Source organism: Mustela nivalis (genome assembly GCF_964662115.1).
Source record: "Mustela nivalis genome assembly, chromosome: 1".
Classification (NCBI taxonomy): Eukaryota; Metazoa; Chordata; class Mammalia; order Carnivora; family Mustelidae; genus Mustela; species Mustela nivalis.
The window spans coordinates 193059294-193074505 of NC_139020.1; the positions used below are offsets into that span (position 1 = coordinate 193059294).

Sequence of the window (15212 nt, forward strand, 5' to 3'; positions counted from 1 at the left end):
GGAATTTTGCAATTCTGTTTGACCATGAAGGGCTCCCTCGAGCAACAGTGCATGCTAGTTCCAGTGAGAAAAATGGACAGAAAGAAGAAGTTGAGAAAGTGACTTGAAACTTTGGGAAGAGGCATTTGGTGGAGCCTTAGAGCTGGGACATGGACAAGCTCACAGTGCTTCTCTCGAAGAAGCCAAAATGAGGTAACTCTTGAAACCATTTCGGAAAGTGCTCAAGGCAGAGCACAAAGCTCATCAGATGGTGAGAAGATGTTAGAGGAGTCTGGAAAGACAGAATGAGACTCTGGGCTGGAAACACTGGACCTCACACGGGACACCACTTATCCCAGAGCCATTTTGCAAACTTCAGTCCGTTGCACACAACCTCTCCAGTCCTTGCCACAGCTGCACACCACCAGTATTGTTATTTATCTTTGCAACACTTTTTTCTTTTACTAAAATACCTAAAGTAGCTTCAACCTAAATAATAGTTCCTACTGAAGGAAATACACAATTATGAAAGGAAAAATTTCGCTCAAGATGCTTAAAATCTTGCATGCTGCCATGTTTGATCCTCCCCAACCCCACCCACTTAGGTAACCATTGTCATGCCGACGTCAGGAAGCTGCAGATTCATAAAGTGTTGGGCTTCAGTTTTGTAACTATCAAGTGCATTTCTACTTCTTGGAATTGTTGAAGCAAGCCTTGAGACTTAAGGTTGACTGGGGTATGCACATTTGGAAGGACTCATCTTCTACCTTTGGACTTTGCATATCAAACTCTAGGATAAGGTTAGAGCCAACCATGGCTGCCATATGCAGAATGGGAAGTCTCTGAAATGCACAATTTCAGCACTCTGGATTCATCCCGCTTTGCTCAAAGTGTCCTCCACCCTCTGGACCATAAGCTCTCTAAGGGCAGCCCCTGTTCTTGCTCCCCACTGGATCCCTGCTCTCAGCAAGATGCTGAGAATATAGATGTCCATTTGGAGGGACTCATCTTCTGCCTTTGGACTTAGCATGTCAAACTCTGGGATAAGGCCTTAGTCAACTGGCTGTCGAAGACCTGCCACAACGTGGCCCACTTTGTCAGATGAAGACACAAGTTGCTCTTTCTAGCCCTGGAGAAAATCTCGGAGAATAACCTGAAGGAACCTGATTCTGGAGGCTGACGGCTGCTTACTGTGGTTTCAAATAGATCGTGTCTTCCAAAACTCCTGATAGGCCGTATCCTTGTTGGGGATGAGCCAAAAGAGGAAGCTGTGGACCAGGCTATAGGCTGGGTTTTGCTCAGATCCCCCAGTGGGCAGAGGTGAGAGCCTGCCCTTAAGAAGGGCTTGCAAGGAGTATCTCTGGTTCCTCCAAAGACAGGGAAGGATGGCAGAAAGCTGACTTCAGGACGGATGGCCTCCAATTATTGTGACATCCACTCCCTGGTATCAAGGAGGAGGGTGGAGATGAGCTTCTCTCTCAATGTTCGCGTGTTTTCTCCGTGCAGCTTACCCCCTGCAGGGCTCCCCAGCCAACTCTTCCCAGCCTGGCAGTCAGAGTAATTCTCAGGTCACTTCTGAGGGCTATGGTCAACAGCCATAGCAGGCTTTCAGATACTAAAGCAGAAAGCAGAGGGTTTCTTAAAAGCGTCATCCTACAGTGGCCTTTCCATGGTGTTTCTTGTTCCAGCAGCCCGGAGGTGCCCCTGGCCCGCCCATCATCAGTGGAGTTCCCCATCAGCAGCCCATGCCCTGTCTGAGAACCCCTTCCATTCTTGGATGGAGCCTTCTGCATCCCCCGCCCCCCAATTTTCACCTCCCTAATGAAGCTCGCTGCTCCCTCCTGGGTGTTTATCCATCTCACATTCCTGAAGCCTGCTATCATCTGTCCCTTCCAGCCTGTACCCCAGCTCCTCAGAGCGCTTTAATCTTTCCTTTCCTCCTGAGTCAGCCCCTCCGTCCCATTAATCATGCAGGCTGCTTCTCTCTGATCCCCCTCCAGCGGGCTGCGTCCCCTCCCTGCGCCCGATGCCCTAAACGAGACACGGCTTTCCTCGCTCCTCGCTCACCCCCATCTGGGCGGGGAGGTCGATGCCACAAGGGCTTCCTCACAGTCCCGACGGCCTCTTCTGCTTGGCTTTACCCCGGCTGTGTTTTTGCTGGCTGACCCCGCCGCTGCCCCTCCCAGCCACTCTGGCCCCTGGCTCCCTGTGGCACATCTGGATGCGTAGCCTTTCCACCTCCAAGCTGACAGGCTTCTCCATGATGGAGAGGGAATCACGAGCCCATGGGCAAGTCAGCTTCATGGCCGTTTGCTAAGCGGCCTTCCCGGTACGGGACTCTCAGCTGGGTGCTAAGGGGAATGAGAGCACACGCTCGCGTGGTGTCTAGCTGGGGAGTAGCCACGTGCTAAATGCAATGTCAGAGGCTCCCCACCCCCCCCCCAGAGGAATCTGGGGCACAGAGGGTGGAGGGGGTGAGCTGGCAGGCGCTTCCTGTAAGGTTACACCTGGAGACCCCGCTGGCAGGAAAAGGAAGAACAGAGGAAAGATGGTACTCCAAGTCCAGACACAGCACAGACAAAAGGATGCAGCTTTTTTAAAAGACCCTAGTGCCGGGGTGCTTGGGTGGCTCAGTGGGTTAGGGCCTCTGCCTTCAGCTCAGGTCATGGTCCCAGGGTCCTGGGATTGAGCCCTGCATCAGGCTCTCTGCTCAGCAGGGAGCCTGCTTCCCCCCCACTCCCCCCCCCCTCTCTCTCGATGCCTGCCTCTCCCCCTCCTTGAGATCTCTGTCTGTCAAATAAATAAATAAAATTTTTAAAAAGTAAAAAAAAAAAAAAAAAAAAAGAAAGACCATAGTGCCTTCTGAAGGAATGGGGCCAGGGGACATCATGGTACAGACTGAGGTCAAACGGCTAAAGGACTTGAATGTCGGGCCAACACGTCTTAAGAGTATCCCATAGGCCCTTGGGCCAGATCCAGCTTCCTTTTAAAATAAAGTTTTATTTGAACACAGCCACACTCATTTGTTTCTATACTGTCTATGGCATAACAGCAGAGTTGAGTTTTTGCAACACCGCCTGAAAGGCCCACAAAGCCTAAAAATACTATTTGCCCCTTTTCAGAAAAAGTGTCTTGAGACTGCTACAGGATCTAAAGAGCCACTTAGGGTTGACCCTAAATGGACATTTCAGAAAGTCCACGATGGAAGCCTTGAAGAGGAAGTACGAGGGAAATGGCCCAGATGGGGGGAGACCAGAACCTGAGGGGTTAAGCAGCCACAGCCCCTTGCTGCATTTGGCTAATGCATTTGGCTAATAATCTCTTAAGCATGAAAATGATTTAAAGTGAGAAAAACACACCAAAAAAAAAAATGTTTAAAAAAAAAACCGAATTAAAATCCTCCCACCACCACCACCACCACCGCCAAACAAACAAAAAATGCCTAAGAGCATCCTCTGGACAGTTCTATTCAAGAAAACAAACATGAGCTTCCACAAACAGAAATTTAGATTCCTTTCATTATTTTCCTTTTTTCAAGTTTTATCAGAAGAAAACTCATCTATTCCTTCAGTCTGACTCTCTTCCCGACCCCCACATATCCCAAATGGAACCTGAGATATTTGTCATGCCTGTCTATTTTGTTCTTTCAACAACATTTTAAGCCATAACAGTGTATTCTGATTCAAGTCAATCTTGCTAATTTAATAAGGAAAACAAGGACAGAAAATGCTTTAGTGAAACCCAAGTCCCAAAGAGAATGCAGAAAATAAAAACACCATTCCTGGGGTTTGAAATTTTTTAGACAGTCCAGAAAATCATCAACATTTTTCTCCTGGAGTTCACGGTGCTCCTTACTTCCATTTGATTACAAATGCTCTCAGAGTCCCTGCTAAGGGCTTTTACTTTGAGGATGGAGCAAGAGCTCCCTTTCCAACCCAGCATCTTACTCACCTTCCAGGAGTGGAGTAGACCCAGAAAAATACAACCCTCTCAATGGGCCGGTACTGTGTGAGCCTCTAGGACCGTGACCCTGAGATACTAGGGTGGTCTTTGGAGACCAGCAAAACAACAAACTCATTGTTATGAGAATTCCCATCCCAAAGAGTCCCGTAGAGACTACTCAGGCTCCTGGAGCACTGACATCACTTTTGGTTTGAATTGTTCAGGTTACTGTTCCTGGAATTCTCCTCAATACTCAAGGAGGGCCTCAGTACAGACTTTTAGCTCAGCAACGCAGACCACGTAACTTCAATGAAGTATGTGCCTGGTTTTTTCTTTCCTCAACTCTCTAACTTCCTTACAAACCCCCCCCCCCCCGCCATCTTCCTCCTCCATGTTTAGCAGAAACCTGGTATGTGCGAGGTAGTGGGTATACTGAGATGACGACGTGACAGCCAGGCATGGGGACCTGCAGAGGGCAGTCGGATCACTGAAAACAGATCCGACAGCTCGTCAGGATTCCCAGAGCAGACAGAGATAAGCACAGAGCCTCACCCACCTAACCACGTAGTCATCTCATGCACAGAATGTCCATGACTATTGTTGCTTGGATCGAAACAGACAGCCGACCTCAGATGCTCCAGTCCCGTGCCTTCCAAGTTAGTGACTATTTAAATTCAAATAGAATGAAATTAATAATTTAGTTCCACAATTGTACTAGTCACATTTTCAATGCTCAGTAGCCACATGGGGCTACTGGCTACTGTACTGGATCATGAAGATCTAGAACATTCTCATCATCACAGAGAGTTCTATTGGACAGGGAGCAGTGGTAACAGGAGCAACCACAGAGAGAAACTGGGTATTGGCACTCCTTAAGGATCAACAGGAAAGTTCTCCACAGACCTGTCCATGCTACCTACTCCCCAGAGGTGCAAAAAAATGAGGATGACTTAGGTACAGAGGATTTAGATCAGATAGAACTGCCAGTGTGAGAAGACCTGGATTTGCAAGGGGAAGTTGGTAATTAGTTTGAGAGAGACCCAAAGAAATCAATGCAATATGCTCAATGTGGCTACCACCCTCAAGATTTATTTATTTTGCTTTATAAAATTTGAGAATACAAATTACATTTCCAGTGCTATTATATTCAAATACATTCAAGATGAAATCATGCATGCATCTCATATCAGGTTAATAGACATGCATTCAAGTGTAATCCGAGACTCGCCAAAGAACAATGTTACATGTAAAATTAGAAATAAAATAACTTTTTCATATTGTATTCATTTAGAAATAATTTTCTGTGGGCTTGGCCTCAACTTGCAACATACCCCTAGGAGCACAAATCCGGTTTGTAAAATAGTGCTCACCATGCCTGGCACGCAAGCTCGCACAAACACCCCTGCTTCTATTTGCTCACTCCTCTAGCCGTACACTATATTCCCATACACCCTAAGAGCTCATCCAGGAGACAGAATAACAATCCAGCCACCATCCGAGAATCATAACCAGGAACATTCTTACCAAGAGAACAGGATTCGAACCCTGTTTCTAAGACGGCTAAGGATGTGGGCGAAGGATACATCGCTTCCCCTCCCTGTCCCTGCAAAGAGAGTCATACTAGCTTTAGCTTCTGAACAGAACTGTTGTGGGCTGGGGACACATGACACAAAATAAAATGGTGGGCCTTAGGGCACTCTAAAGGCTTGATAGTGTTGTCAACATTCCCGCTATGATGATTTCTTCCTAGAGTTCTTAGCCTTTATTCTTGGATTTCACCACCACACACAATCTTTTGTGCCAAGATACTGAGGCTGAACAAAAAATGCATCCATGATGAATCCATACTCTTCACTGCTAGTGATGTATATGGTACAATATTGGTGGATCAATGCCCAACTAAATGATGGCACCAACGGGGGATGGAGGCCATACAAGCACTAGCAAGATGAAGCAGAGAATAGAAGGTGATGATTCTCTTTCACTTGAGCCAACTTTCAGAATGGATTTTTTTTTTTCCCCTTAGAATTAAGGAAAGTGGTGCCCTACCATTCAAACACCATCACGTGCCCCTTCTGAAACCGTGATCAGTTACCCACCCTCGGGACAAGGCTAGATAAGCACACATACAGAATCCAAGAAGGTTATTGTCCCCAGTACTGACACCCCCAGTTCCATGTGCTCACCAGCCAACGTCCCTATCAAAGCTTCTCAGCGGACTAGTCACTGCAGGCAGCATGTGACCATTATTTCAGCCCAGTGGTTGGGCCCAGAAAGGTTCCAGAGTGACCCTGAACCAGGGTGGCCCACAAACCGCGTTTTCTAAGAGATTCCAATCCATAGGATGTGGTAGAAAACAGCATCTTTATTAGAGAAAATGAAACTCTAATTAAAGTTAATACATAAAATATCTGCTAAGAAGATCCCATGTAATTCATCACTTAAGAGGGGGACAAGTTTTCTTAAAGCCTAAATTCTACAAATAAATGCTGGCCATACGTGAGTTATCTCACCCAGAAAATGAGCTCCGACGGGTCATATTTCTCAAGCTGAGTAGTGGCTCTTTTTACTGAGCTTTATTGGCTTAATATCTCCCATCCTGTCCTCCGCCCCCCTTTGACAGAGCCCCTGAATTTTCGTTCCTTTGTGTACAATGGCAATGATTCTCAGCGGTGATAGTAATAAGGCCTGGCACATTTGAATTCCAACTTGGCCTAATTAACGGTCAACTGTAAAAGCTGTGAGCCAGGCCACATTTGTTTAAATGTTTTCCTCTGTTTGTTTTCAACAGAGTTAATTGCAAGTTGAACTAACAATGGGTCTGAATGTCACTTTTCGGGGAATATTTCATGATCAACCGGGGGTTTGGAGTCAGGCCACTGTTCTGGGGTGTTGAGGAAAAGAATCCTAACCTTCCTCACATCAAATAGAAGCCCATTCCAGAGGTCTGCTAATGTCCAGGATAAATGACTTACCACATGAATAACAACTGAAAACCGTAATGTGAGTTATGACATAACTCATCTGTTAAATATTTCATGTGAAGATTTTAATGAATTGCATGATGGAATGTTGGACAAAAAAGACAACTGAAATCCTGGGACTAATTTGGGTGAAACCGAGAACAGAGCTATCCTCACGATGAGGGGAAGGAAAGGCAGCTGCACTCATGTCCCCCTGGGTGTCAGACTGGTAAGTCCAAAGGCTTTCTTAAAAGATTACAGGGGAGAGAGAGCGATCAGCAACCACCGTTCGAAAAATATTCAGATCAAAGCAATATTCGTTTATTGTAATCTTGGTAAAGCCTGAACATTAATCTCTGCGGTATGATATTATTTCAGAAATGGCGGGGGGGGGGGACATCTTCACAACAGCAGACACACCTTGTATTTTTGTCTACACCAAGTGCAGAAATACAACAATAAAAGGGGAGTAGGTGTTTTCAATACGACCCCCCCCCAACTGGGGCATATTTCACTTGTGAAGTATTCCCTGTGGTACATGGTGGGGTAGGGGTGGATAGTGTGGACTGTCTTATACAGGCTTTCAAGTGACAAAGGCCACACCACGGATGTCTGTGGTGAGAGAGGAAGGGGAAACAGGACTCATTATCTCTCGACTGACACCACAAGAGCGAAAGATGTTCTTTGAAGACTCCCCCCCTGTGGGGGGGTCTTCTAATCCACAATTATCCCCACCCAGCCTGTGACTGGCTTCTAGAAATGTGTGAGGAAGGCCCCACAGTCGGCCTGCGTTGAGTTTTCTCTGGTAATCACTTTGTTTTTGTCCTGCTGGAGCTTCTCGGGAGCAGTCACCTCTGGTAGAGTGTAATAAGTGACAATTATGAATGTTTCCTCCATTTGGATTCTAATTACTTGACAGAATCAACGCTGAAGAGAATTAGTGGGGCCATGGGATGGAATAATAATTTTCTTTCCACTCCTGAGGTAATCTGGAAGCGTTTTTCCAGTCTTCATCTGAAGAAACCTATATTCCCTCAGCTTCCCGAGGCCATGGGAGCTGGCATCGAATAGTTTTTGTCACATCGTTTTAGGCTCACAAAACTCTTCAAATAATATTATTTCAATAAAGTTTTTGAGCCAATACATTTCTAGAGTCCATTCCCATCTTTTCAGCCTTTCAGAATAAAACATTTAAGCCTCAGGCCTCATTGTATTTTAATCAGGGTTATACAAATCAATGTCCATTAAGAAAATTATAAGCTTCCAAATTATAGCTCCCCAGTTAATAATTTCTTATTAGGTCACCACCTAATAACAGTTACCGAAGAGATTATAACAAAATCAGGGGTCAGATTTCCAAACATTTCAAAACCCATAATCGAATGGTCACATTTATTTGCCAAACACCTCTGAGCTGGAAGTTTGTGAGTGTACTTAATGCAAAGCGGCACTATAACATCCAAGTGGGTGGCTCACAGGGCTTGGCTGGGGGTGGGTGTGGGGAACCGGCCGGGATGCACCCAGTTCCTCTTATTCTTTAGCTCATGTTCCAAGGCAGAGAGAGGGAAGGGGACTTGTGCAAGCACACCCAGCTCATTCAAGGGAGCCCAAGTCCATTCCAGAGTCAGCCATCTCGGATCTTTCCAGGACTGGGTGGGAACCACAGGGAATGAGAAACCGCCCTGTGCGGGCATCAAGGGAGCCGCTAGGCTCAGTGGACGCCTTGTGGGAATGGGGTCTGGAGGCTGCCCATTATTCTGATGCACGCAGGAGAAGCTGAAAAATCTAGATTTCATACGCAGATGATTCACTGAAAAATTCACAGCACTCCCGTAGGGTTGCCAGATAAAATACTTCTGATTTGTTAAATCTGGCAACCCTCTCCCGAGGGTCACATGGCAGCACAGTCCAGGCAAGGACCTGGGGTGACCTCTGTGGCACGAGGAGCTCTGAGAACCCTGAGGTAGCTTGGGTCTTGCAGCAAAATATCAGGACTGGGAACCAAGGCTGCCTCCATCAACATGACTTTCGTGACTTTGCTATTTGTTCCAGAAAATTCTTGCCTAGAAATACAAGGCTGTCAACGAGTAAAAGTACCTCATGATTTACTTGGGAAACTTCTCCCAAAGCCATTTATCTGAACAGCAGGCTGCTTAGGACAATAGGGGAAATTGCTCATTTATCAAACCAAGATTTGAGAGGTCCACCATTCTTAAAGCAGCCCAATCCCAGTCGGATCCCCATGCTGAGAGATCCACTAGACCCCAGAACCACCACCAGTATCTGCTGACCTTCCCCTGTGGGGACATACTATGACCCTGGCAGGGTGGTGTTCCCCTTCACTCCAAGAAGAAACAATCATAACCTTGCTTGGTCTAAGGGTTTTCTTAACAACAGTCACACCTGCTTTATTTTTCTTCAAAGCGTTTATCAATAGGTGGCATTGAATGATATTATGTATTATTGATGGTGTTTCATTCCCATCAGACTAGGGGTAAGCCTGCTGAGGGCAGAGGATGTTAACATCTATATTCCCTTGTAACTAGAACAAGTGCCCAGCTTGGGCAGGCACGTGAATGAAAGACTGGACAGTTTGATGTGGGGCTGATGGTGATGTCAGCTGTTCCCAGATCATCTCTCTCTGGGGACCCGCCCTGGCTTTCGGGTGGTTGCCCACCATCCTCAGGGAAACGGAGAGCCGCAGAAAGTTTCTCAGCAAGGTACAGGTGTGACACATGAACAAATCTGGCAAATATCTGGAGGAGAAGGTGGGGGGCTGCATGGTTTGTGTGAGAAGATGAGGGATGATGCACTTCCACTGTGCAAGGGGCACCGGGGAGGGAGAGGAGAGCAGAGGTGTGGTCTTGGTCTCGCTGCTCTGACTGAGTGAAGCCTGGAACCCGAGTTCTGCCATCGGTACATTTAATCTCAGCTACACCTTGCCAAATACCACCACCCCTGCACCTCGAGGCTCTGTCCTTTTTGCTTAGTAAATTTCAGCATGCTCTGACTTAGTTTCCATGTGAATTATTTCATGAACCAGGTCTCCCTGCTCACCAGACATGTCTTGGAATCATATACAACATATTCCACGATGGGAACTATTTTATAAATTGGATCACAGGAATCATATCACATAGTCATAGTAACATTAATATCAGTAATTAATACTGTTTATTAAGCCTCCTACTATGTGCCAGGTACACCTTGGAAGCTTTAGATACTATCCAGACATTCCTCCCAACACTGTGCGAGGTGGGCAGTATTCCTAGCCACCTCCATGTATAAGAAGACCAAGGACCAGAGACATAAGTTATAAGCCTAAAGTCTCCCTGTCAGGAAGCAATCTTCACCCTTGTTTTCATCTCCGAGAGCAAAGGCGAAGAGGTTTCCACCATCATGAGTTCTAGCATACTCTCTGTGGGTTTTCTGGCAGATAAAATGCAGACTGGAGGTTTTAAGATAAGCTAGACATCATTCTCTGTTTAAATAATCCAGACTGTCAGCACCAGTTATCGGCATACACCAGTTGGTTCTGTCTTTTCCAGAAATGGATGACTGGTTTGTTGAGGTGATTGGCCCATCACCTTAAATGACAGCTCTGAGAACACATTGTCTGTCTGCTCTGCAGGTAGTTTGTGAAGGATTCAGGAAAGAGGCCGGCCCCGAGGATGGGCAGAAATTGATGAGGACCTCACGATCAGGTGAAGACGGAGGATGGAGAGAGCACTTTAGGCCACCTGCAAGATCCCCGGCTGAGTCCGAGAACTCCAAGAGACCACCTGCATGGCCAGCGCAAGCCAAGAAGCTGAACGTCCCTAGCCTTTACGAGACAACCACCAGGACTCAAAGAGGAAGTTCAAACCAAGGCTGTGATTATTCTGGGAATAGCTCCTCATAAGCACAACTGCCCTCTTCATGGTGGGCCAACAAGACCATCCTTCTCAACCTGTATCCAGTGTCTCCACCTCATCTGACACGAGAAGGACAATAACGGAAGCAGTCAAAGGAAGACCACGTGCTAATGGGGGCGCTCCTGCCGCAAGGCAGCCTGGAAAAGCGAGTCCAGCAGGTGGCTGGGCCCGAGTCCCTCCGACCGTGTAGGTGCTGATGCCACAGTCAGACACCTGGGCAGCAGCTGTGCCTGGAGCTATCAGACTTGGCCCAAGGCAGACATGCTTGCGGAACAGCTGCATGCAAGGTGGTGATACAGGGAAGGAGAAGAGAACCAGGAACCGGGCGGTACTCTGGAGTAACGAAGCCCTTCTGGCTCTCCAACCTCTTGGAATGTCAGGATCTTGGAATGTTTGGAAATCAGTCTTGCCCTGAAGGAGACCCGTTTTCTTCCACCAGTTAATCAGGTGGAGGCTGAGGATGGAAAAGCTATCTTCCATCATGAAGTGATTGCCTCCAAATGTGTGGCCTGGCTACACCTGAGTCTCCTCCCTGGGCTCCCGGATAGGCTTTCACAACAGGCTGCGCTGGTCCGATCCCTGTACATGGCACGGGTGAGCTGGAGAGGCTGAGGGTGAGGGTAGGTACCTCCTTTTCTTTTTTCTTTTTTTTTTTTTTTAAGATTTATTTATTTATTTGACAGAGAGAAATCACAAGTAGGCAGAGAGGCAGGCAGAGAGAGAGAGAGAGGAGGAAGCAGGCTGCCTGCTGAGCAGAGAGCCCGATGCGGGACTCGATCCCAGGACCCTGAGATCATGACCTGAGCCGAAGGCAGCGGCTTAACCCACTGAGCCACCCAGGCACCCGGTACCTCCTTTTCTGACTTGGGAGAGAAGTGCAAATCCTCCTCCGCAGGGCCCACACCCCGAAGCCTTCTATGTAGACGGAGGCCTCTGTGGCACGCCCGGCCTGTCTGGCCCACCGTCCCTCAACACAGACCTTATCCACGCTACAAAGGTTCTGTGGGGCCTTGTCAGCTTTCGGTCGGGAAGCGGAATGATCAATGAATGAGTGAGCGAGCAAATACATGGTATCTCCGGGCACTAGGCAGTTAATCAGCTGCCTTTCATGCTGTCTTGGAGGGGTAACAGTTTGAAACACAGTTGTTACCAACATTCTAACCCAGTTTCCTGGCTCCCCCCTGGCTCTTTGCGTTCCCTCAGCTAAAGCATTCCATGCGCAGGGCCTCAGGGAAGGGAGGGCACCGATGAACTCGGAGAACAAAGGAGTAAATTCTGGATTTGGAGTCTCAAAAATGGAGGCCTCAGGGAATCCCAGGGCGGGAGGGACTACTAGGGAACTGCCTGGGCTGGTGCTTCTCCTTTCCACCCTGCCTCCAGCCCCCTAAACAGAACTCTCCGGAAAGATGCCTCGACTGGAAAGGGAGGAGAATCCAAGGTCCCGGCGGCCTGAGGGAAAGGCTGGCACCATCGTGTCCCTGCAGGTGTCTGCCTTCCCTTCCCCCGCCCTGGTCCTAAAGCCAAGGGGGCTCCCCGCCACGAGGTGGGTACTCCCCAGCACATGCTCCTGTCTTGAGCATGGGAAGTGGCAGGACATAGGAGCCCGGCCTGCTCCATCCCTGCTGCTGCTGGGAACGGGAGGTCCTGACAGAGGCCTTGGACAGCCCAGCCTGAGGCTCCCTGAAGGTCCCCGCAGGGCTCAGGGAGCTGCCGGACTCCAGGGTGACCCTCGAGATAAACAAGGCGGGGCCGTGGCACTAACCCGTGCACAGGCCCGTGACAAAATGCCTGCAGGATTCAAGGAGTACGTGTGTCCCCCAGATTTCCGCCTCGGGTGAGCCCTGGCGGAGAGCGGTGAGAAACCACATCCTGTGGGGTATCTGAGGCTTCTGTCCAGATAAAGCTGCCCCACTGGCCCACCCGGAATGCACTGGCTGACTTTCCCATCCCTTCCTTGTTCACCACTCAAGAGCCCAGACAACATAACAAAAGCGGGGTGTCCTCAGGAGTGCAATCAGATGCAGGTGGGAGGTCTTTCCCCCACGCCTGTGCAGGGCAGGGCCTGGCCCCCTCTCACACACCCCTGCACCTGCGATGCTGGCAGGGGCAGGTGTCCGCGCTACCCGGAACTTCCCAGCAGCTTTTTCCACAGGGAAGGGGAGCAAGGGACACAGTCCTGTCATCCCTGCCTCTGCCCTGCTCAGTGGAAACTGGACCTTCTGATACGGATGAAAAGTCTTCCCCTGAAAGGATTATGGATGTGCCGCTCACAACAAGTGGCATTGGGAGAAGAGGGTCCTCTGGGGGCCCCCTCGCTGTAACGGCCAGCTCCTCTTCTCTCCCGGCACTGTGGGCCCCCAGCCTACCTTGGGCTGTGGACTCAGCACCGCCTGGTGGTCCGGGCCCCCTCCCGTCGGTATTAGGGTTGAGGTAGCTCATGAATCCCACCTCTGTAGGAGAGAAGCCTCCGTCTTGGGAATAGGCCCCACAGTTCTGGTGTTTTCTTAGTTGCCATCTGTGTCTGTTTCCTTATACTTGCTTCCAGATTGGGAAATGTCAGAAGAACTTGGGTCTGAGTCCTGCCTGTCTCCTGTTCAAGCAGGATGCCCTCCCAGTGCGGTTCCTCGTCTGCAGAATGGGACCGGAGTCGCGCATGCTGCATAGGATGGAAGTAAGACTTAGGGAATGGGCTCGCGCAGGTCATGAGTCTGGTACAGTGCCAGGCACACAGTAACTATTCAGTAAAAGTCACAGACAGACACACATACAGTAACAGCGATCCACAGACGCACTATTTCATATGGTATGTATCCCGTTTTCCTCCCCTAGAGCTCTGTCTCCACACAGTTTTTCCAGGACCGACACACTGCAGTCATTCAGCACTGTCTGTCAAGGAGCCCAGATCCCTTCAGCAGAGGCCCCGGATTCATCCCATTTGCTGGCCTAGGCTTGCAAATTCCTTGTTGCCTACAGCAACACTGAGTTTCAAACCACCATGTAATGTTTTGTCTCTCTTGCTAAGACTGAGCAAGTTGGACCCGGTATGATCACAACTACCCACAATATTCTCAGCTCTGCTGTGAGTTTATAACATCTGCAGATCTGATTATAATCCTCCTGGGTAGATACTGTCCTTATCATCACCTCCGGTTTATAGCTGAGGGCGTGGCGGTTTCTGAGTAACCACGCTGGAGAACTCATGATAGAAATTTCCGATTTGGAAGCTGGGAGGGATTCGGGGGAACTAGGATTTGAACTCGGATCTTTGTGATTTCAACGTAGGAAACAAATATCTAAAATAAACGAACCAGGGCGCCTGGGTGGCTCAGTGGGTTAAGCCTCTGCCTTCGGCTCAGGTCATGATCCCAGGATCCTGGGATGGTCCCACATCGGGCTCTCTGCTCAGCAGGGAGCCTGCTTCTTCCTCTCTCTCTCTCTCAGCCTGCCTCTCTGCCTACTTGTGATCTCTGTCAAATAAATAAATAAAATCTTTTAAAAAATAAAATAAAATAAATGAACCAGGGAGAATGGCCTGAAATGACTTAAAACTCCATTAACATCATCCTCCTTAACTTTCCCAGCAATCTCATAAGGGAGGGGATGTTCTGTCCATTTTAAAGACAAAATGCTAGCAGGGAAGTGATTTAAGCAGGCCCACACAGCTGCTGGGAGGACTTGGTGGACCCAGGATGGGAGCCCACACACCTGACCCAGAAACCTGCAGTCCTTTCCTCTCGGTTCTCAACAGGATTGCATCACCCCCTAGGGGGCTGTTTTGGAAGTTTGCAGTTTGTCACCAATAATGGAAGGCCCACAGTTCATGGCTCAGTCCCCCAGTGCTTTCAAGTGCTCTGCTGTGATTGATGTGCTCAGAAAGCATGATCCATATCTGGGCCTTGAACTGGATTCTGTTATACATCTAAACACAAGCTATGTCTTCCGCATGGAATTTTCTAGAAATGTAGCTACAGACCTGTGAAAGAGAGAGACGAATGTACTTTGCTTTGCCAGCTGCTTCACTAGAGACCCCCATCACCAGCCAGGTTTGGTTTGGGGCTGAGGTGTCCATACGGCAGAGATGCCACGCCAGCTTCTGGCTAGTTCATTCCGTCTCCTCTTGGCATTGTGCCCAAACATTCACATCCCAAGATATATATTATCCTTCTATAAACGACCCTTCTTTCTTTGCTGGATATGGGAGTTGGAGCATTCTTTTCATTTTTGTTGGTTTGACACCATATAGGGAAACAGGTTCTATTTTCTACGGATCTACTTTTGGGATAGTATAGAGAATATTACAAATTATTATTAAAAGAGGGCCTTGGATAGACCAAAGAGGCCAGACATGAGAGCTGGTTTTAGTTTCCCTTCTGCCACCGGGTCTGGTGAGCATTCCCCCTTTTCTCTCCCTCAC

General features: G+C 48.4%; 1 protein-coding gene across 1 annotated transcript in view; it reads right to left on the reverse strand.

Moving 5' to 3' along the window:
- Positions 1-15212, reverse strand: part of CACNA2D3 (calcium voltage-gated channel auxiliary subunit alpha2delta 3) — a 477844-nt gene that overhangs the window by 105577 nt on the left and 357055 nt on the right. The window lies entirely within an intron of this gene.